Source organism: Alexandromys fortis, unplaced genomic scaffold (assembly GCF_014885135.2).
Source record: "Alexandromys fortis isolate MF-2015 unplaced genomic scaffold, M_Fortis_MF-2015_v1.1 scaffold_47, whole genome shotgun sequence".
NCBI lineage: Eukaryota > Metazoa > Chordata > Mammalia > Rodentia > Cricetidae > Alexandromys > Alexandromys fortis.
Window position 1 is genome coordinate 10,113,452 of NW_026067957.1, and position 20,280 is coordinate 10,133,731.

The window sequence follows — 20,280 nt, forward strand, 5'->3', positions numbered from 1 at the left end:
GGCACCCGGCCGCCCGCATGGCTAGTTTATACCCAGAAATAATTACACGGAAACTGTATTCTTTCAAACACTGCCTGGCCCGGCTAGGTCCAGTTTCTTATTGGCTAGCTCTTACATATTGTTCTAACCCATTTCTAATATTCTGTGTAGCCCACGAGCTGGCTTACCAGAGAGGATCTTAACCTGCGTCTGTCTGGAGCGGGAGAATCATGGTGACTCACTCACTAAGCTTTCTCCCAGAATTCTCTTCTGTTTTCTCCACCCACCTAATTTTCTGTCCTATGAGGGCCGAGGCAGTTTCTTTATTATTACAAGACCCACCTCCATCACTTGCCTTCCACATTACCCTTTATTTCTTACAGTTTCATATAATCTCTGGGCTCTGTTCCCCTTTTCTTGCAACAATACCAGCTGTAGTCGAGGAAGGTTACCCTAATGACCTCATTTTAGTTACTATTTAAAGGAATATTTCCAAAGACAGTCACATTCTGAGGTGCTGGGGTAAAGGGAGTTCATCTCTGCTTTTAACCACGGAATGTGATTTCCTCTTGCTGCCTATTACAGAATGCGTGTTTGCTTCTCTAGCATCCACACTGATATCCTATCAGCCAATGTGACAGGGCTAGAAGGTGGAACTTAGAGAAGTTAAAATAGTACAAAGGATGGAATTCTTCAGAATGAAAATCAAACCCATATAGGACAACAAAATGGACAGTGTTTGTTCTGCATGCCTTCTGTTGTCTGTGGTCCAAGGAATTGTCTTGTGTAAATGAGGACGTGGTATTCATTAAGTATAGATCTTAATGGTACTCTGATTTCATTGATTGCAGCCTTCAAGCCTTCAGAAGAATTGGAAATGTTTTTTTTTTTTTTCTGTTCTTTTTGTTTTTTGAGACGGGGTTTCTCTGTGTAACAGTATTCGCTGTCCTGAAACTCACTTTGTGGACCAGTCTGGCCTCATAGAGATCTGCCTTCCTCTACCTCCTGAGTGCTGGAATTAAAGGCCTGTGCCTCCACTGGCTAGCTTGGAAATGGGTATTTTATATATTCTATCAAGTCTATGACAACCTGAGTAAGACATCATTATAAGTACTTTCAATTTTTTGAAAGATAGACTTCACTCTGATGTACATTTGTTAATTACAATATAAAAATGAAAAATAATGGAAAAAGATGAATAACATTTATTTGGTAAGAAAATGAGAGATAATTTGGAAGTGTTATGAAATTCTTCATGCAATTTCTTAGAATTAGCACAGTCAGATAAATCCTTTGACAAAAAAATAACAAAAGACTAAAGCTGACATCTTTTCTTTTGAGATTTTTTCTATATTTAAGAACAATAAATGAATGTATTAACAAGTTTTAGTACTGGTTAGTTTTTATCGATTTGGCACTAATTTAGACATATTTGGAAAGATAGAACCTCAGCTGAGGAATGGCCTCTGACAGAGCTGATGTGGTCATGAGGCAATATTTAAAATGTTAATTTATGTTGGAGGGCATAGCTCACTGTGGGTGTTGGCATCCCGAGACAAGGTTGGATCTAAGATATATCAGGAATCTGGCTGAGAAAGTCAGGGTATGCAATCCAGTCAGAAGGACTCCTTCATGTTATTGCTTCAGTTCCTGCTTCCAGGTTCCTATCTTGAGTTCCTTCATGGTTCCCTCTATGGTGAACTGTAAGGAATAAACTGAAATTAAGACTTTTCAACTTGACTTTGTTCATTGTTTTATTACAGCAACGACAACTAGGACAATTCATTTTTTTCACTTGTTCAAAAAATTGAAAAAGAATAAGGAATAATTATTTGATAAGCATTGAATTATAGTTTGAATGAAAATTAAATTTTCAGTTCAGTTTTTGGGAACAAAGTGGATAGTGGATGTTACAGTTATGGTTTGTAGGATGCTTTATTTTGTTGAATATACCAATCCATTCTATTTACCAGATTTCTAAAATGAAACAAGTAGTTTCTTCTGTGAAATGCTAACATGGACCTCAGTAAGACTGTACATTTTTCATGACTTCCAAAGCATTCACTATCTTCTCAAAAGTGTATCTGCTCATGAGACGCATACAGACAATGTAAAATCTGACATTTATTTAGTGACACATAACAACTTGACATGCCTACCACAGTTAGAAAATGACAGTGGCATAGTCTAAACACATATACAGTGTCACATAAACTTCATCTAGCCTACAGTGCCTTACACCTGAAACAAATTACTACTCAATCCAGAGTGTGCTGTTGAAACACAAAACAAACTATAACCCCAGGCAAAACACTTGGAGAAAAATGAATGTTTACAAATTTATCCATAGAAAAATTTTACTTCTTGAAAGATATGTATGTTCATATCTCTATTAAAGCAGACTCCCATTTCAATGGTTACTATACCACAAAAATGATGATGATTTAACCACATAAAGAGTATAGAATATCATTCACTGTAGGATTAATAGCAGAAATTAGATGGTCTAGGTATACATATAGGTGGTAGAGTGCTTTATGAAGGAGATACTGGATTAAGTTCTGAGCAACACTCTCCTACCATCATCACCATCGCCACCATGATCATATTAGTGATGCGGATAGCTTTCTACTAGCTCTTATGGGAGATGCACATTTGTTGACTCACTGGAAAGCATGTCGGGTATCGCTTGCTGTATGAAACATAGGCACTGGAAATAAGGGCAAATGGCTTTGTGATTAGCATCTAAACATTAGAGATTGAGATTCATGGAAAATATGTTTTTCGAACCAACTTTGTTCTTTCTTATCTTGAGAGAAATTCTTTGATGTTTAGATACTCAGAGTTAAGAAGATACCAGATAGATGAAAGTCCAAGAAAATGACAGAAATAATAAGAAAGAAATGTGTTTTGCTGGAGAAAAACGACATAGAAAACACCTTTTTCAGGAAGAAAAAAGAGAGCCCATCTTTGAGTTATATCAACTGCTACTCTACATGCTTCCCTGGGCAAAGGAGCCATGTTGGGCTGATGCTTAGGGTGCCTAGCAGGCATTGGTCCCCAGCAGAACAGATGCGTTTTATTATGTAACGGATACCTGCACCTCTAAAGAGCATTCTTCTGGTATCTACTGTTAGGTCAAGCTGTCACGAAGCAGAAAGGTCTAGGAAGAAGAATGTAAACACCTGGCTTATCAGAAATCATTATTTTCCAAAGCTGTAAAGAAGAGTATGCATTAACTTCACCATAAAAGCCATTGATTTAGGAATTGCAACAAGTGACATTCTAACTTTTTAAATTTCCACATCAAAAAGTTAAGAAAAAATACTTATTTAAAACTTCTTAATGGAAAGTATTTGATAGTAAACTCCTAAATCTGTATTATAGAAATTGCAAAGTAATATAATTCTTAAATTTATGTGCCACATCCTATTAACAATGATCATATACTCAGCTGTCAAAATCCCATATTTCTTGGGGAAGAGATTGAATTAGAAAAGAGTTGGAGATGGGAGGTGAACAAGGTCAAAATAGGTTATCTAAAATTTAACTTACTTTACAAAACAAACAAGAATTAACTTTTATATTTTATGATGAATTTTATTGGTTTTTGTAGATGAGTCATATTTATAAGTGTGTTGCTGGTATTCAGTGGAACTAGTTCTAAGATGCAGTATGATGGTTGAATTTAGTGTTCATGGCAGCTCATTTAAAATTTGGCTCTACCACTGACAGTGTCTTGCCTTTTCCATAGTTTAAAGTAGCAAACAGTAACAGTATTTGCTTAAAATATAAGCTAAATGGAGGTATTAGTGTAAGCAAAGCATCTAAAACATCACCTGACATACTGGAAATGTCAGATTTTATTAGCACCCAAATAGCCTGAAACCGAACTCAGCTCCTGTATCTGTCTTTCATTTCTGTTCTCAGCTAGTTTTCAGATGGCATTTGAAGAAACTTAACTTTAATCAAGCTAAAGGAATGAACTTGATCGTCATTAAAAAATATGAGGACAAATCTATCTTATACATAACCATGATACACACAATGATTAGTCCCCGGGCTGATCCATCACTTGTAGTTTGTGACTCATTTGCTCTTTACCCATGAGTAAAGCTTCAGGCATTCTTTCTCAAAGTAGACATTAATTAAAGTAAGCAAAGGGCTAGAGCATAATTGCCATTTTTAAGAATGCTGTGAATTCGGTGAGAACATGAAAGACAAAACTTACTATTCCTCTTTCCATAGAACAAAATAGAAGAACATTTCTTATCATGGCAAATTATAGAAACTAAATTTCCTACCTAGGTAGACAGTTGATATATACAACATTAAAATGTGGGGGCAAATTTGACTATTATCAAAAGTCAGGCTGGATAGTTCTCATACGCAGTGCAGCTGCTACCTCGATTTGCTCAATTAAACAGGATTGTGGGTATTTTTTTACTTTTAATATATGTATTTTATTTATTTTTAATTAAAGTAAAATATAAATACATCACTCACCACTTATCCTTTTTTCCTTCCAAGCCTTCCCATGTCCCCTTTTTCCAATCTCTCTCATATCCCCTACCTCACTCACTCTTAAATGGAGTAATTATTCTCTTTATTATTATTATCATTACATATATATACATAAATATGCACATACAATGTGCATAGTCCCTATAGTGTGGCTTTTGTGTTTGTGACTTCCAGATTGACCACTTTCTTTTGGATGATAAATTGTTTTCTCTTTCTCAACAGTCATTATTTGTCTATAGTTCTTTGTCTCAGAGAACATACAATGAAATTTGTCCTTCCAAATTATCAAGTCTATTCATTTCTTTATTTTTCAGGTTTTGTTTAAGCCGACATAAAATCAGGAATGTAGTTTCCTTGTCATTTCTAGGAGGTACAGCTTCACAGGCAGACTTCTTGGTCCTCTGGCTGTCACACTCTCTCCACCCAGTCTTCTGTAATGTTCTCCAAGCCTTGGATGTAGGGGTTATGTTGTAGATAAATCTTTTGGGTACAGACTCTCCACAAAATATTAATATCTGTACTGCGTCCAGATTTGTTTTTCTTGAATGATCTGTGACTTTCTGTAATATTTCTGTAATATGCTGTAATGAGAAACTTGTTGATAATGACTGTGGCCCGCACTTATCTGTGGTCAAAAAAATAAATATTAGACCTTACCAAGAATTCAAGTGCAGCTTTCTCATGCCTGATACTATTTTAATGGATCTTATTGGGAGTATTGTCAGCTTAAGTGATTGTTTTTTCCCACAATATCATATGGATTCTGCTATCACCTCTTTTTCATGTTACTTCCTGGGTGTTCCCTGAATTACTCTTTCCCCACCTATCCCACTAAAAACAAAAGGAAACAACCAAAGCAAAGCAAACAAAACCACAGGTTAACATGCTTATGCTCACATGCTGAGTACAATCCTAGATTCTACTGATAGTTTTTATACCCATCAAGTTATTAGTTAGTTATCTGTGACACTATAGTTGTCTACATGAGCTATTCCTGTGCTGTGTCTTTTTATAGGGTCATAAAGGATGATATTTAAAAGCTAAGCATTAGAAGCAAGTGACTGTGTATAAACTTCAATTCTGTCATATAATATTTAGCTACTTCCATATTTGTAAAATGAGGATAAAGATATCACACATTTCAAAGAGTTGTTATAAATGCTGTTGCAGAAGAGCATGCAGAGAGCTTGACATGGTTCTGTTGATAAAGATCTGTACATGTGAATATTGTTTTTCTTGGTATTACCGATATTGATTCAATGGGCACTAGTTTACGTATGTCCTTGTTTCATCTTTCCTGAATTATAGCTTCAGTATCTCCCATCCCTAAATATCCTGTATAATTGCCAGATTCACGTTGTAGCTTCGTGCTATGTATCTGTTTCCAGTGCCAAATGCTGGTCTTGGTACACTGTATCCTCTATTCGGTAACAGCTTCTCTAGGTTATTACTACTCAAGTCTTATGTACTGTCATACTGATGTGATGTTATCAAAAGCATAAACGATTTCCTGAAAATACTGATTCCTTCCTGGTTTTCAGTTTTGTTTATAAAATGGTTTCTGCTAGATTGCATGTGTTGGTTGGTAACTGATGGCACATGTTAATTATCTGAGTGTTTTAGCAAATAGTACACATTTTTATTAACTCTTCTTTGGGTCCCAAGTCATAAGAGGCCCTTTAATGGATTTCTTCTTATTGCTCTTCTGTGAAAATCTAACTGCCTCAATGTTGCTTCTCTATCCTTGTATTAAACACTGCACTTCAGATGAATTTCAGTTCTCTCCAAGGTTCCATTTTAAAATGAAAAGTGGTGGTGGTGGGGGAATCATCACCTAAATCAAAATTGAAACAGAAGGAGTCTTGAATGAATGACTTAGAAATTAAGGTGTTACTTGGGGAAAAAATTTTTCCATCAAGAAAGAATTCACAGGTGGGTATTAGTATTATAGCCTCCTTCACAATATTTATTTGTTAAAATGAATCTACCTAGTCAGGACTTTCAGAAGGTAGCTCCCTGAGAACAATGCTTTAGTTCATTTGTTGCCATTGAATATATATTTTTAGTCAACACCGTTAAATAAATAACAGTATAGATGGGAGGAATGTGTGTCAGAAGTAGCTTTAAATGGGTCTGGTGAGAGTCAAATGTTGTCTTACAGGCACTAATGGTGGTGATCAGTGTTTTCCTGTTCCACCCCCCTCAGAGCAGGGTTACTGCATGTGTGTGCACTATATGTGTGTGCACTATATGTGTGTGCACTATGCTCATGTCCTTCACCAGTGAATATGACTTGGTAGTTTTTACCAGCAAAATTTTCACTAGACGATTACAAGACTGGTCTTCAAGTATAAAATTAAAGATATTTTTTTTAAAAAATTTAGTCTCTTTTGAACACTTTACCATTTTAGAGTTAGTAATTCGGTTGAAAATACCTAGGCTATTTTCTGCACAGTTTCCACTGAGCAATATTAAATAAAAACATTTACTATATGATATTTCACTTGAAAATACTAAACATGAAGCCTCTATATGTAAAACTACATTAGTGTTCTCAAAGGACAGGAAGCTTCCTAATAGTTATGTTTGTTAATTTCATCTCCTTTGGTTCATTAATTTTATGTTGTTCACTTCAAAACTGACACTATGCTTCCAGACAGAAGATTCTAAGTGTTGCTTTGCCATTTTCATTTCATTATTTCACTAGGTCCAAACTAGATTAAACCTTATCAGATATTTGTAGAATATCACCAAAGACAAGTAAATAAAATTTGTCATTTATGAATGAACTAAAAGATTACCAATTAAAAGAAAGAAGAAACTGAAAAGTCTTCTATGAGAAAATACCCTCCTCTTAACGAAGTGGAGATCAGTAGCAGAAGGGGACTGTTGTTTCACAATCATATTTAAATCAAATGAGATTGTGCGGTGATCATACTTTCTGCATCAAGAGAAACAGTTAAGCGAAGTTAGAAAAATAACAAATTGAGAGCATGCTTGGCTAATGATCAAGGTCTTTGGGGCATACAGCTCCATTTCCTTTGTCCTTTTCAGCCTTGAATTTGTCTATGGAAAAAAAATGGCTATCTCCCCCATAAGACAATCACAGAATTGGGTTGTGGATGTGTTTCTGTGTCCAATCAGCAACAATATGCATAGTAATGTGTGGCACAGCTTGTGTAATGAAGTTCCCAGCATGCAGTCTGGAGAGGTATCCTCCAGTGTGTAGGGTGATTTATTTCCTCTGTCAAGAGGCAGGACAGTCAGGACTTGGCTCTTTCTGTTCTACCTGCAAAAATATTCTGTCATTTTAGGAGATTGTAATGGGTTCTGCATGTACCTTGCTGAGTATTATTTTGAACCCTTCTTTTAGCTGGTCTGTTTCCCACACCTTTTATTTATGTGGCTGAAGAACTGAAGGGAATTTCCTTAAAAAAACAAAGCCATCTTTAGTGAGTAGGACTACTATTGTGCTATTGCCTTGAAAGTAATATTTATAATTAATTTCTAAAAAGATGCTTTGGTAAAGGAATAGAGAAAGCAAGAAGAAAAAGCTTGGCATATAATTTAGCAATGTTCTTTGTAGTGGGGATAAGAAGAATGCAGAATCTTATAAACCTCTTAAAATTATTGGACTCCTTTTACATTGGCATTAACCATTATTTCTAGTTTTAAAATATTCCTACTAACTATATAATTTTCCTTGGCCATTTTATTAGATTTTTTATCTTGACCTTTAATTTGTTTTCTTTTCTAATGTATGAATGTTCTTAACTACAATTTTTCTCTAAAGCCTACAGAATTATTTCTATTTAATAAAACTGATTAGATTGAACTAGCATTTTAACTACGTATTTCATCTTAAATTTAAGACCTTAAATTTCAATAATCATTAAATTATAAAACATATTTTTCAAGAGATTGGAAGTAGCAAGAAAATAACATCAAAAAGGCAGTCTGTTGGTAGCACTGATATAAGTTAATCCTGACACCAAATTATTTAGAAAGTCATCATTGCTTGCCATTGGAAATAAATATTTTCATTGATTCTATGTTTTGGAAATGTGGCAGTTGTTTTACCAAACCTCTTCAAGTAGTACTGTAATGATAATGCTGACGAGGCATATGTTTAGACCCAGATTCTGTTGCGCTGAAGGAATGTGCATTTACTTGCTGTTTATTTATACAACTTGCTTGTTGGTTGAGATCTTTATAAAATAAGAACAATAATCTCCTGGTTATTAAAAATCATGGTACTTCCAAGAGAAAATTTTGTGAGATACTGTCTCATTTTCCCCTGACTATCTTTAAAACCACTATGAAGCTGAGGATAACCTTTAATTTATGACTCTTCTGTATCTAATTCTGTGTCAAATTATTGGCATGTGCTGCTGTTGTACAGCAATTTGAGATAGAACTCTAAGATTTAGAAGGCAGTTCCTTAAGTCACAAGATGTTCTGAAAGGAAGCAAAGCCTTCCATTCTTCAGGGAAGCTCCTAAAATTCAGGAAGTAAACAGCTCAAAGGTTTTAGGAAGTCCCTGAGACTGACCGGATTCTCTAGGTCCCACTGCCACCAAACATATGTAACCAGTGAAAACTGTCCTTTTGAGAGATACTCTGAAACAAAGCTCACCTTTGGGGAAGATGCAGACACCAGCTAAACTGCCTGGAAGAAACTCAAGTCAACTAAACTACCTAGAAGAGTCTCTAACCTGCTGAATTTGTAGTTTGCTTATTCACATTCAAGATCCTTCCTTGGGGAGATGGTTCAGCAGTTAAAGCACTTGTTGAACAAGGAGAGGGCCATAGTTACGATCCTATAACAAACCTTAGTATTGGCTGGGTATGATCGCATGACTAATCCAGTCCTGGAAAGCAGAAAGTGGAGATGTCAAGATGGCTAAGGAAACAAGTCACATAAGCAAGTCTAATTCTTGACTGAGAAAAATCTGCCTTAAAAAGTCTAAAGTGTAGAGCAAGTGAGGGAGATTCCTAAGTCGTGTTAGGCCTGGACATTCACACAACCACATCTCAAATAATAAAAAAATATTTGTAGATAAAATATGTATATTGTAGCATGCACATAATGCAAGTATACTTGTGACCAAAAGAAAAGAAACACATTTTTACTCTTCAGACCCTAGTTTGTCTGTCTACATTTCCATTTGTTAAAATAGGAGCGGCGGGGCTGCGTCCCCAACACCCCGGCCGCTTGGCTAGCTCATGCCCGAAATAACAACACACAAACTGTATTCATTTAACTGCTTGACCCATTTCTACCTAGCCTCTTCTAGGCTAACTCTCGCACCTGGACTAGCCCATTTCTAATAATTCGTGTAAGCACCCCAAGGTGCGCTTACCGGGAAGATTCTAGCCTCTGTCCATCCCGGGAGAGTGGAGCATGGCAAGCATGGCATCTCTGCTCCAGAGTGCAGAGCTGTGGAGTCTCTCTGGAAGCAGAGCAGAGTCTGACCTCACTTCCTCTTCCTCCTGTTTACTCCTCCCAGCTATCTTTTAACCTATCAGGGCCAAGGAGTTCCTTTATTGCTTAACCAATGAAATCAACAGATTGATATATGACACTCTCACATCATCCATTGATCTCTTATTTGGATGAGGATTTTCACCCACTATCTTTTCTAATACTCCTAACAGGCACATAGGAGGTGTTACTAGTCTTGTTTTAAATAAAATGTCTTCTGGGGAATAGAAGAAGAAAAACTCAAGCAAGTCTTGTGTTACACCAGAATCATACACTCTTTTAAGATATAGACTAGAGATTCTTTATATTTCTTACTATAACTTACTTTGATAAATAAATTTGAAGCTGGGTGTAGTGAATTTTTTTTTATGCCATCCAGGATTGGGTGGTATATCTAGAAGAGTCAGTGCTTCAAAATCAACCTCAGCTACACAGTAAGTTTGAGATCAGATTGGGCTGCATAAAACCTTATCATAAAACAAACAAACAAGCTGGTCTCTTTGTTTTTCTTCTTTTTGAACTTTTTTCTTCTTCTTCCAGAAATTGATTTTATGGAGCTATATATATTTTTCTCTACTTCCCTCTCTTCCTCTACCCTTCCCTTTAACCTTCTCCCATGGCCCTTGTCCTCCAAATTTACTTGGGATATTATGTCTTTTTATACATCCTTTGTAGATTAGATCCATGTATGTCTCTCTTGAAATTTGCTGGCAAATGGATGGATCTAGAAAACATCACAATGAGTGAGGTAACCCAGACCCAGAAAGACAAATTTCATATGTAGTCACTCATAAGTGGTTTTTAGACAAAGCAAAGAAAAGCAACCTACAAATCACAATCCCAGAGAACAGAGACAACCATGAGCTTTCTTTTAAAATGACAATATTCTTAGCTAATTTTGTACTGGTGACCTTAGGTGAAGCAATTGCTCTGACTGAGAATATTCCACTTGGGGTCAAATAATCCTGGTCACGATCAGTGAAGATCCTCCACCACTATTGAAGTAATACTTGAAGTCAAGACCTAGAACAGAAAAAAAAAACTGTCTTTTCAAAGATTAGATACATTTTTCAACTAAGTTCTGATGATAATATGCAAGACCTGTAGATTGATATTTTGGTTGCTATCTACACCTGGAAAATCAGTTATTGCCATCACAACTGAGATGAAATATTTTACCCATGGAAGTGTCTCTCCAGCTTCCCAGGAAAGTTACTGTGGATGAGAGAGTCATCTGAACCTAAAGGAAGAAGCATAGAGCCCTTACAAAAGTCACATGAATTTGATGCCCATAGTTTTCTTTCTTTCTTTTTTTTTTTTTTTTTGGTTTTTCGAGACAGGGTTTCTCTGTAGCTTTTGTGCCTGTCCTGGAACTAGCTCTTGTAGACCAGGCTGGCCTCGAACTCCCAGAGATCCGCCTGCCTCTGTCTCCCGAGTGCTGGGATTAAAGGCGTGCGCCACCACCGCCCGGCATGCCCATAGTTTTCTAACTCTCAAATATACAGATGATTGTTTTCTGTGAGTTGTGAGGAATGAACCACACAGTACACATTCCCTGGCATATATCCATAACCCAACAAATAACACTTGAAAGGAAGAACACACAAAGATTTTCAGTACTTTATAAGGATTATTAGATGTATCATTAGTATTTTCTTCAAAACAAGGTTCGTCAAACACCAAAATGTTTTACCAAAAATTGTCTAACCTAATTCTGCTGGTTTCCTTTTAGCTTAGTAGCTGAACATGAATCTACTGATATTTTTATTGCCTGTAGCCCAATAACCCTGAAACCATTAGCCTGATGACTACTCAGGCTATTGTCTGGAGGGTCTTGCAGTGCCTCAGTCCCTATTCTTCTATGGTAGTGATATGTAGGATTTAACTATCTCATCATCATATTTACCAATAAAGACTAGGGAGTCATATATTTGGGTGAAAACCTCATAGAACAAAGAAGCAGTGGAGACACGACCTGTTGCCCTTACGTTCTCAAAGTCAATCTCTTCTTCCTATGCATCCCTCTATCCATATTCCTGGGTCCTCCAGCCCTACTATAGTTAATTCTAGTTAACAAGTAGTCATTGTCTATTGACTCTTATTCAAGGGTAACTTTATTAACAGAGTCTTGGTTATCATAGTGTGATCAAATACCCTGCAAATTAAGAATACATCTGCTATATCATCCATGACCAAAAATTTAATGATTTGTTTACGTGAATTAGTCAAATTGTGAGTGTTTTAAAGAGGGATATTCATATACATTATGAATATATGCATATACCCCTTCAAAACATTCATTTGACATTATATTTTGAATGATATAACAAGTTCTTGATTACATTTGAAAAATATAATTCTTATAAAAATATATTGTGTGTTTGTAGTTGGGTTTATGTGTGTGTGTGTTTTCTTTGGATTAAACTCAGGTAACCAGCAGCAATATAGCTGCTGATCCTTGTCACTGGCCACTATTTAAAGCTTTAAATTTATAAGTATTATCTAACATTTAAATTTTCAAAATGATGTGGCCAGAGCCAGTCCTCAGAAGTAACAATAATGCGATATGCTATTTCTATGATTTATTCATTTATTGTTTAGCAACGGAAGATACATCTACTGGATGATTGACTACTATATAATTCCAAATGAGTGTTTTTAGACATATGGTATTTCCTTTTGGTTCTTCAATATATAATGCAATGCTAATAAAAGTCTGGAAAAGCAATGCCTTAGTTACTTTTCTATTGCTATGATAAAACACCATGACCAATGCAACTTTATCAAATAAAGAAATTTTTTTTTAGGACTTGTTATTCTAGAACCCATTATAATCATGACAGAAAATATGGCAGAGATGCACTGGAGTAGTAGCTGAGGGCTAGCGGCTCAACCCAGAAGCAGGATAATGAGGCAGTTAACTGTAGAAGGCATGGAATTTGGAAAGTTCCCAACTCAACTGTTGTGGTACACCCTCCCCAATAAGGCCACAACTCTTGATGCTTTCCAAACAGTTCCACCAACTGCAGACCAAGGATTCAAACACATTTCCTTATGGGAACACTCTTCTTCAAACCACCTCATGTAGCAAGCATAATACACTGATGAAAAATTCACTCAATATAATTCTAAAAACTGCCATGGTCTTTAGTCACTGTCATCTGATCACAGAATGATTTTGCATAATAATTATTTCTAGTACTGAAAAACCTGATGTCAGAAAAATGTGATACAAATATTTGATTTGTGTCTTTTCTTTTGGAACAATGACTCTCTATATCCATGGCATGGCATTTGTGGATACTGGCTTATAAAGAGTCAGATTTTTAACGAAAATTCAAATAGATTACCTTAGCTAAAACTTTTCATACTTCTGTTTTTGAAAAGTTACATTTCAGTTTATATGCTGACAGATTTTAATTCAAGTCAAATGTGACATGTTATTTTTCATAAGTATGTTTAAATAAAGATTTTTTGTTGTCAACAAAGGCTATAAATATCATTAATCCTTTAAGGTTGTGTGCTATAGGGATCTTTATATTCTCTGCATCTTATCAAAATATGAAATTAAATATTTTATAATAAAATATTCCCTATGTTGCCAATATAAATATTAAAATTTTTAAAATATTATTTTGCCACACTACAAATATTGAGAAATTGACAAAGGACATTTTAAAAACATGATGAGTTCTCAAAATGATCTGATTCTGTAAAAAAAAAAAATAGAGTTAAAATGTTAGAAGCACCCATGTGGTTGAAAGTAGAATTTGAGAGTTCATTTTGATGCTAGGAAAAGTATTTGGTTGACTTCCACTTCAAAGGCCACAATGTGTTTGTGGTCTTCTAACTATGGAAACTTTTCAATTAAATTATAAGAAAGAAGTTATAATTGGATACTCTAAAAATCTCTATTACAATTTTGAATAATATACAATGAATCCATATTGCATAACAGATGTAGTCAAGTTGCTGATGAGTCACTTAGAGAACTGTTCTGGGGAGATTGACACATCAGTAAAATCTGATTCATATTACATTTTCCTTTCGTCCCTCTCTTCTTCCCCCTCCATCTCTCTCTTTCTTTCCCTGTCCCTTCTTGTGTATTCTAATAGCTAAGCAGGACTAGCCATTTGAATTGACCTGTCATATATGAGATTCTTGTTCAGTCATAGAGGCAGGCAGAGTTTTATAAAAAATAAAAAAAAATTAAAATATAGCTTATTGTGGAGAACAATTATGTCAAGCCACTATTATTTCTCAGCATTCCATATAATTTCATTTGTGTCAGATTTCCTGACTGGCTTTACTCTGCTAAGACATTGGCCAAAACAGCTACATTCATTAACCTGCAATGCATATGCAGAGAACATCCCACATCATCTCTCCTCTTCTGTCTCAATAAAAAAGGAGGATTTTAACTTTAATATAGTAAAATTACATGTAACAAAATGGTTACCAAGCAAGATATAATTACAATAGTTAGTCTACTTGTATTAGGCAAAAATTAAAGAAAATATTCTATCATGTATCTTATCTTTGTGAATCTAAAATTTTATATCTATTTTATCTTTTACTATAACTAAGGAAAACTGCAACAGTCTCCAACTCCATCAAAACCCCAGAAAGACATAATATTACCTAAATAATCAGAAAGTGCATTGTAAGCAACTTCCAACATTATAGAAATAAAAGAGATATCTTGCTACCTGAACAGTCACTTTTGTACTATTGGGGAATCTATCTTAAGCCTATAGGTATATAATATCTGGCAGACTTTTCCATAAAGCAGGTAATTTGAAAGACTGTTTTGCCTATATTGGCAGTTTGAAGTTACTTTATTCTATATCCTGAAGAATTTCTTGCAGATGCTTTCATGATGCAGGAACCTTGAAGGACTGTTTTGCCTTCTTTTGAAAAGTTGAATAGTCATTATTTTTTCTGTGTGTCCTGTCTGTCCAGTTCATATAGCATACCATCAAGCAATCCAGGAAAGAGCAGCTTCTTGCCCAAATTGCTATCAAACTCCATGAGGAGCCTCTTCAATGACCATCATCCTCTTGAAGTAGATTGTCTCACCATAAGCAGACATGTCTTAGGGAGAAGAAAAGTCTAATTTCTTAAAACATTTTAAGTGCCATATTCCATAGGTCTTTGAAGTGTTGATGATATTTAATCTAACTGAAATATATCTTTTTTATATCCAGAACACTAGCACAGTAATTAAACTTTTGGATGTTATAGATGACTATCTATTAATCTGTATCTCTTAGCTATACATTACCTTTTTAAATGAGCTGTATAAACATATACCTTAAACAAGAGTAGAAATACATACACATATATATATATATATACATACACACACATAATATTGTCCTTAAATTTGTATTAATACACCCAAGTCCATAACAATGTAATGTATACATTTAATGTACTATTTCCCCCTCTACTGTTTTAAGAAAAAGATTGACTCTGACTATTAACCATTTATACGTAACCCCCTTTAAATGAAAACAAACATTTATAAACAATCATTTGGTGAATTTGAGCATAATTTTCTCTGAACTATTTCCTGTTCTTTGTTGGGTGAAGTATTTTTAGGGTTCATGGAGACTTTTCGGGTGGTCTTGTTTCATCAGATCATATTAACCTGAAAGGAAGCCACATGTTCCCAGCCTCGATGGAAATAAAAGCATAACTTATTTTCCAAAGTAACATATCCTCAGATTCAAATTTTAAAGTCAAGATACTTTTAAATACATATATTTGTTTAGCTTAGCACACCCAGAATCAAATGTCTCTCTGCAGTCAAAAAATTCAAAGAAAACACAATAATATACATAATCAAGATGTGTATTTTTCATTTTTTCATTACCCATTATGATTTTTTATTCTATTTTTCCTTTACATACCTCAGTTTAATATTCTTAATTTTTTTTAATGCATGGCTCTGTTTATCTGTTACCATCTCTGTCTTAAGCCCATGCACATTTATTAAACTAACAGTGTCCCATTTAGAGGCCTATTTTGTCTGAATCTGTCTTTACTGTGTATCTGTAGTCCTTTTCTGACCAGGAGTGTTTTTTTTTTTTTTTAAATACTAAGTGGGCATGACTAGGACTAATGCTGAGGCTTTGCCTGTTGCATCTGCCCTGTTCTACATGGCAGAGGATGTAAACTGCTTCTGTGAGCCATGCTCACCACCCAGATCCAGGGACACAGTGGGTCACTGTCACCATTAAGGAACTAGTAGCATGCTGCTCACAAACCCCATTTAAGTGCTTCACAGCAGGACCTCCCAAAATATGCAGAGCCATTCCTGCCACCAGAAAAAAAGCAGGAAGCCATCTCTTAAAGAAACCTCACCTCTGCTCACCACCAACAAACAGAGCCTATATGAAAAAAAAAAGTGCAGTTACCAAGAAGCCTAAGAAAGCTTTATGTGGAAATACATTGCTGAACATTGGGTTCATTATGTAGACGTAAGTTTTGTCCCACTAGGTCTAGAGTCATTCAGTCCCAAAGAAACACATGGAGGCTTATATTAATTATAAACTGTTTGGCCTCTTAGTTCAGGCTTATTACTAACTAGCTTATACAACTTAAATTAACTCATAATTCTTTTCTATATTAAGCCATGTGGCTTAGTAACTTTTCTCAGTACGGCTTTCTTATCCTGCTACCTTTATCTGACTGGTGACTCACTTTCTGCCTTTCCTCTTCCCAGAATTCTCCTGCTCTGATTACCCCACCTATACTTCCTGTCTGGCTAATAGCCAACCAGCAATTTATTAAGCCAATACAAGTGACAAATCTTTACAGTGTGCAAAAGCATTATAAAAGCATTATCCCACAGTACTGTAATGCAGTCCAACATGTACTTGGAAACTGTATCTCACTGTCAGCTCTAATCCTTATTATATTCAGTATCTGTTCTTTATCTCTGTTAACTCTAATATTTGATAATGGAGTTCACTTTTATTCATACCTTGAAAAATCAACTATTTTTCTTATCAAAGGAAGTTTTCTTGCTCTGTTACCAAATCAGGAAATATTGGAAATCCAAATTTGCAGAAAGAGAGATCTCTGTAGCTTTAAGGGAATATGAGTTGTTTGGGATGATCTTAAAGCAAGGAAAACATTTGCTCAGATATTTTCTAATACATGTTGAATTTCTGGTTTTATCCTTTGAGTCTTTGCTCAGAGTCAAGTGTTTTAGTAGACAATTTAAATATGTTTTCAATATAGAAAAAGTGAATAAAATATACTTAATTATTTTAACCTATGACTAACCATTTCAATACATATAGAACTAATTAAAACCAAATGCAGCTCTATCAGAATTACCTGCTATTCCCAAGGACTTTGAAGGTTTGGGCAATTGCTTAGTAAACATAAAAAAATGTGAACAAATGACTGCTTAGATTATGTTTGATTCAAATCTCTGTTAAGATGCTATAAGTCTTTCAGTATTAGGTCTCTTCTTCAGAAATAACACAACAGCCTCTCAACCTCTTCACTAGCAGCATGTACATCAGTGGTAGAACTACTAATCACTAGCTGTGTGGGAATCAGTGTTAGAACTACTGTTAACTAGCAGTTGTGAGTGTCAGTGGCAAAGTCACTGTTCACTAGCAGTGCGGGCACCAGTGGTGGAACATCTACTGTTCAGTAGCAGCATGTGGGCATTAGTGGTAGAACTACTGTTCACTAACAGCATGAACATCAGTGGTAGGACTCCTATTTTCCTGCAATCTGATCATGAAAGCAATGAACAATACAGCGTGTAAGTGGTTTAAACACACAGGACTTGCATTTCCCCCACTTTTTATACCCTCTCCACTGTCTTTAGGCAAAAGACAGCCCTTCAATTCTTGAATCTACTTTCTTTTTGCAAGCAAGTATAGAATAATAGAAAATTAGAAGATTTATTTTACTATAAACTTTAAGACTAGAGAGATGGGTTGGGATTGAAATATATTGACCCATTTCCTTTTCTTCTTTTTTTCCCCTGCTCCTATAAAAGAAAAGTCCAACAGCAAAATCACAGAAGATAGCTAAGTGTTCGTTCATTGCATTTTACCGCTCAGGTACAACTAATACAAATTCAAAAAATGCTAATAAAGTCTGAAATTTCCCAGTAGGGGAGTAATGGAACACTTTTAAAAGAGGCACTTTCAGTTAATGACTAAGGCATTTTTTTTTTTGCTAACAGCAATTTTGGCTTCTTATCCCAGGTGGAGAAAAATGCATTAAACAGGAGATTAAAATGTCCTTTCAACTGCTTGGTAATGCCAGCTGCTGCTGCAGGCTAAGGCATCCATGAAGTGGCATTTAGTTGATGGTGGTTCTGTTGCAGGGATGAAGGAAGCATGAAAATCCTGCTGGATGTGGGTCTCTTTAAATATGCTGTGTACGCACAAATAGCAAGTGTAGGAGCTCAGTGAGGATGGCAAACTGTACAATCTGTTCGTTGCATTTTGGTCGCTAATTAGGAGGTGACATGCAGCATGAATGTACAGAACCTGTTGAAGTTCTGTCATGCTCTGTCTTTGCTTTCAGATATTTGAATGCTATTTAATAAGGCATCTTAATTGAAAGCAGAGAAAAACATAAAAGTAGAGGATAAATATGTTGGATCAGTATTCTGAGACAATGTGTGTGTATGCATTTTCATGATTTCTTACCTCTCAAAACTTCTTAGACAGCTACTCTACTACATAAGCACAATATGCAAATTCTGTTATTTCTTTTCCTTGCTGTGGGGATTAATACTGGAATGGAAAGTTGGAAACAGAGCTTGCAAACACAGATGAGAACTACATGGTGACTTGGACATAAAGGAAAAAAAAAGTTGTTACTCTTGCCAAGAAATACCAATTTTATGAGAAAAAAAATGGGGGGATGTCACTTATATTTTACAATGTATTGTGTATATATTTTAATAATAAAATGCATTTTTCTCTTAATCTCATTAGTATATGAAAGCAAATTGATACTCAGCTTTACTTTCTGCAGACTGCGTTCACAAAAGAAAAATAATGAAAGAGGTAAAACATAGCTATAGCCTCTGAAGCACTTGATCCTGGTAAACCTAACATCATATTGGTGGTTATGTATCATCAGAATCAGAGTGCCCGGAATTGAAGTTTCTAGCTCCATATTTTAGTTTCCCATTTTATGCAAGGAGGTAATGTGAGAAAAAGACATGGAACACTTTGAAATTTCTGATACATAGAACATGTTCAATGTTATTATCATTATTATTATTTTTGAGAGAGGATTTCTCTGTGCAACAGTCCTAGCTCTTGTAGACCAGATTGGCCTCCAAATACATAGAGATCCACCTGCCTCTGCTTCCTAAGTACGGGGATTAAAGGTATGTGACACTGCCGCCCAGATTAATATTATTATTTTTATAGTAGGAAGATATATTTGATTGTAATTATCATTTTGGTGTTCAATATTATTTTGTCTTAACCATTAGGAGTGCCAGTGACCTTAGAAACCCTAATAACAGGTGTTTTAAATAACATAATTCTAATTTCCTTGGTTGTATATTTATACACACACACATATCTAGTCATCACTTAATGATAGTTTCAGTAGATATGAGTAGAATTGAAGGACTTTAAATTCCTAGTTGTACAATTTCCATCTTCGTCTCCTGGGTTGCTTGATGCTGAGGGACAGTGGTTTGTACTCTGTAAAGATTTGTCACTTTACAGAAGCTTCTCAGTTTCAGTAGGACTCATTTATTCAATGTTGCCCTTAATGTCTGTGCTGCTGGGGTTATACCTAGGACGCGATCGCCTGTACCCATATGTTGTAGGGTACTTCCCACTTTCTCTTCTATCAGGTTCACTGTGTTCAGATTGATATTGAGGTCTTTGATCCATTTGGACTTGCATGGTGATAGATATGGGTCTATTTTCATTCTTCTACAGGTTGACATCCAGTTGTGCCAGCACCATTTGTTGAAGATGCTTTCTTTCTTCCATTGTATACTTTTAGCTCCTTTATCGAAAATGAGGTGTTCATAGGTTTGTGGGTTAAAATCTGGATCTTCTATACGATTCCATTGGTCAACTTCTCTGTTTTTATGCCAATACCAAGCTGTTTTCAATACTGAAGCTCTGTAATAGAGTTTGAAGTCAGGGATGGTAATGCCTCCCGAAGTTCCTTTATTGTATAAGATTGTTTTGGCAATCCTGGGTTTTTTGTTTTTCCATATAAAGTTGATTATTGTCCTCTCAAGATCTGTGAAGAATTTTGATGGGACCTTGATGG

At 35.4% G+C, this 20,280-nt stretch overlaps 1 long non-coding RNA gene across 1 annotated transcript in view; it reads right to left on the reverse strand.

Annotated features, from left to right (window-relative positions):
- Window positions 1–187, reverse strand: part of LOC126507699 (uncharacterized) — a 26,788-nt gene extending 26,601 nt beyond the window's left edge. Inside the window, exon 1 of the long non-coding RNA XR_007593615.1 lies at window positions 168–187. This is a non-coding gene — a long non-coding RNA (uncharacterized lncRNA). The remainder of the gene's footprint in view (window positions 1–167) is intronic.
- Window positions 188–20,280: the final 20,093 nt, after the last annotated feature.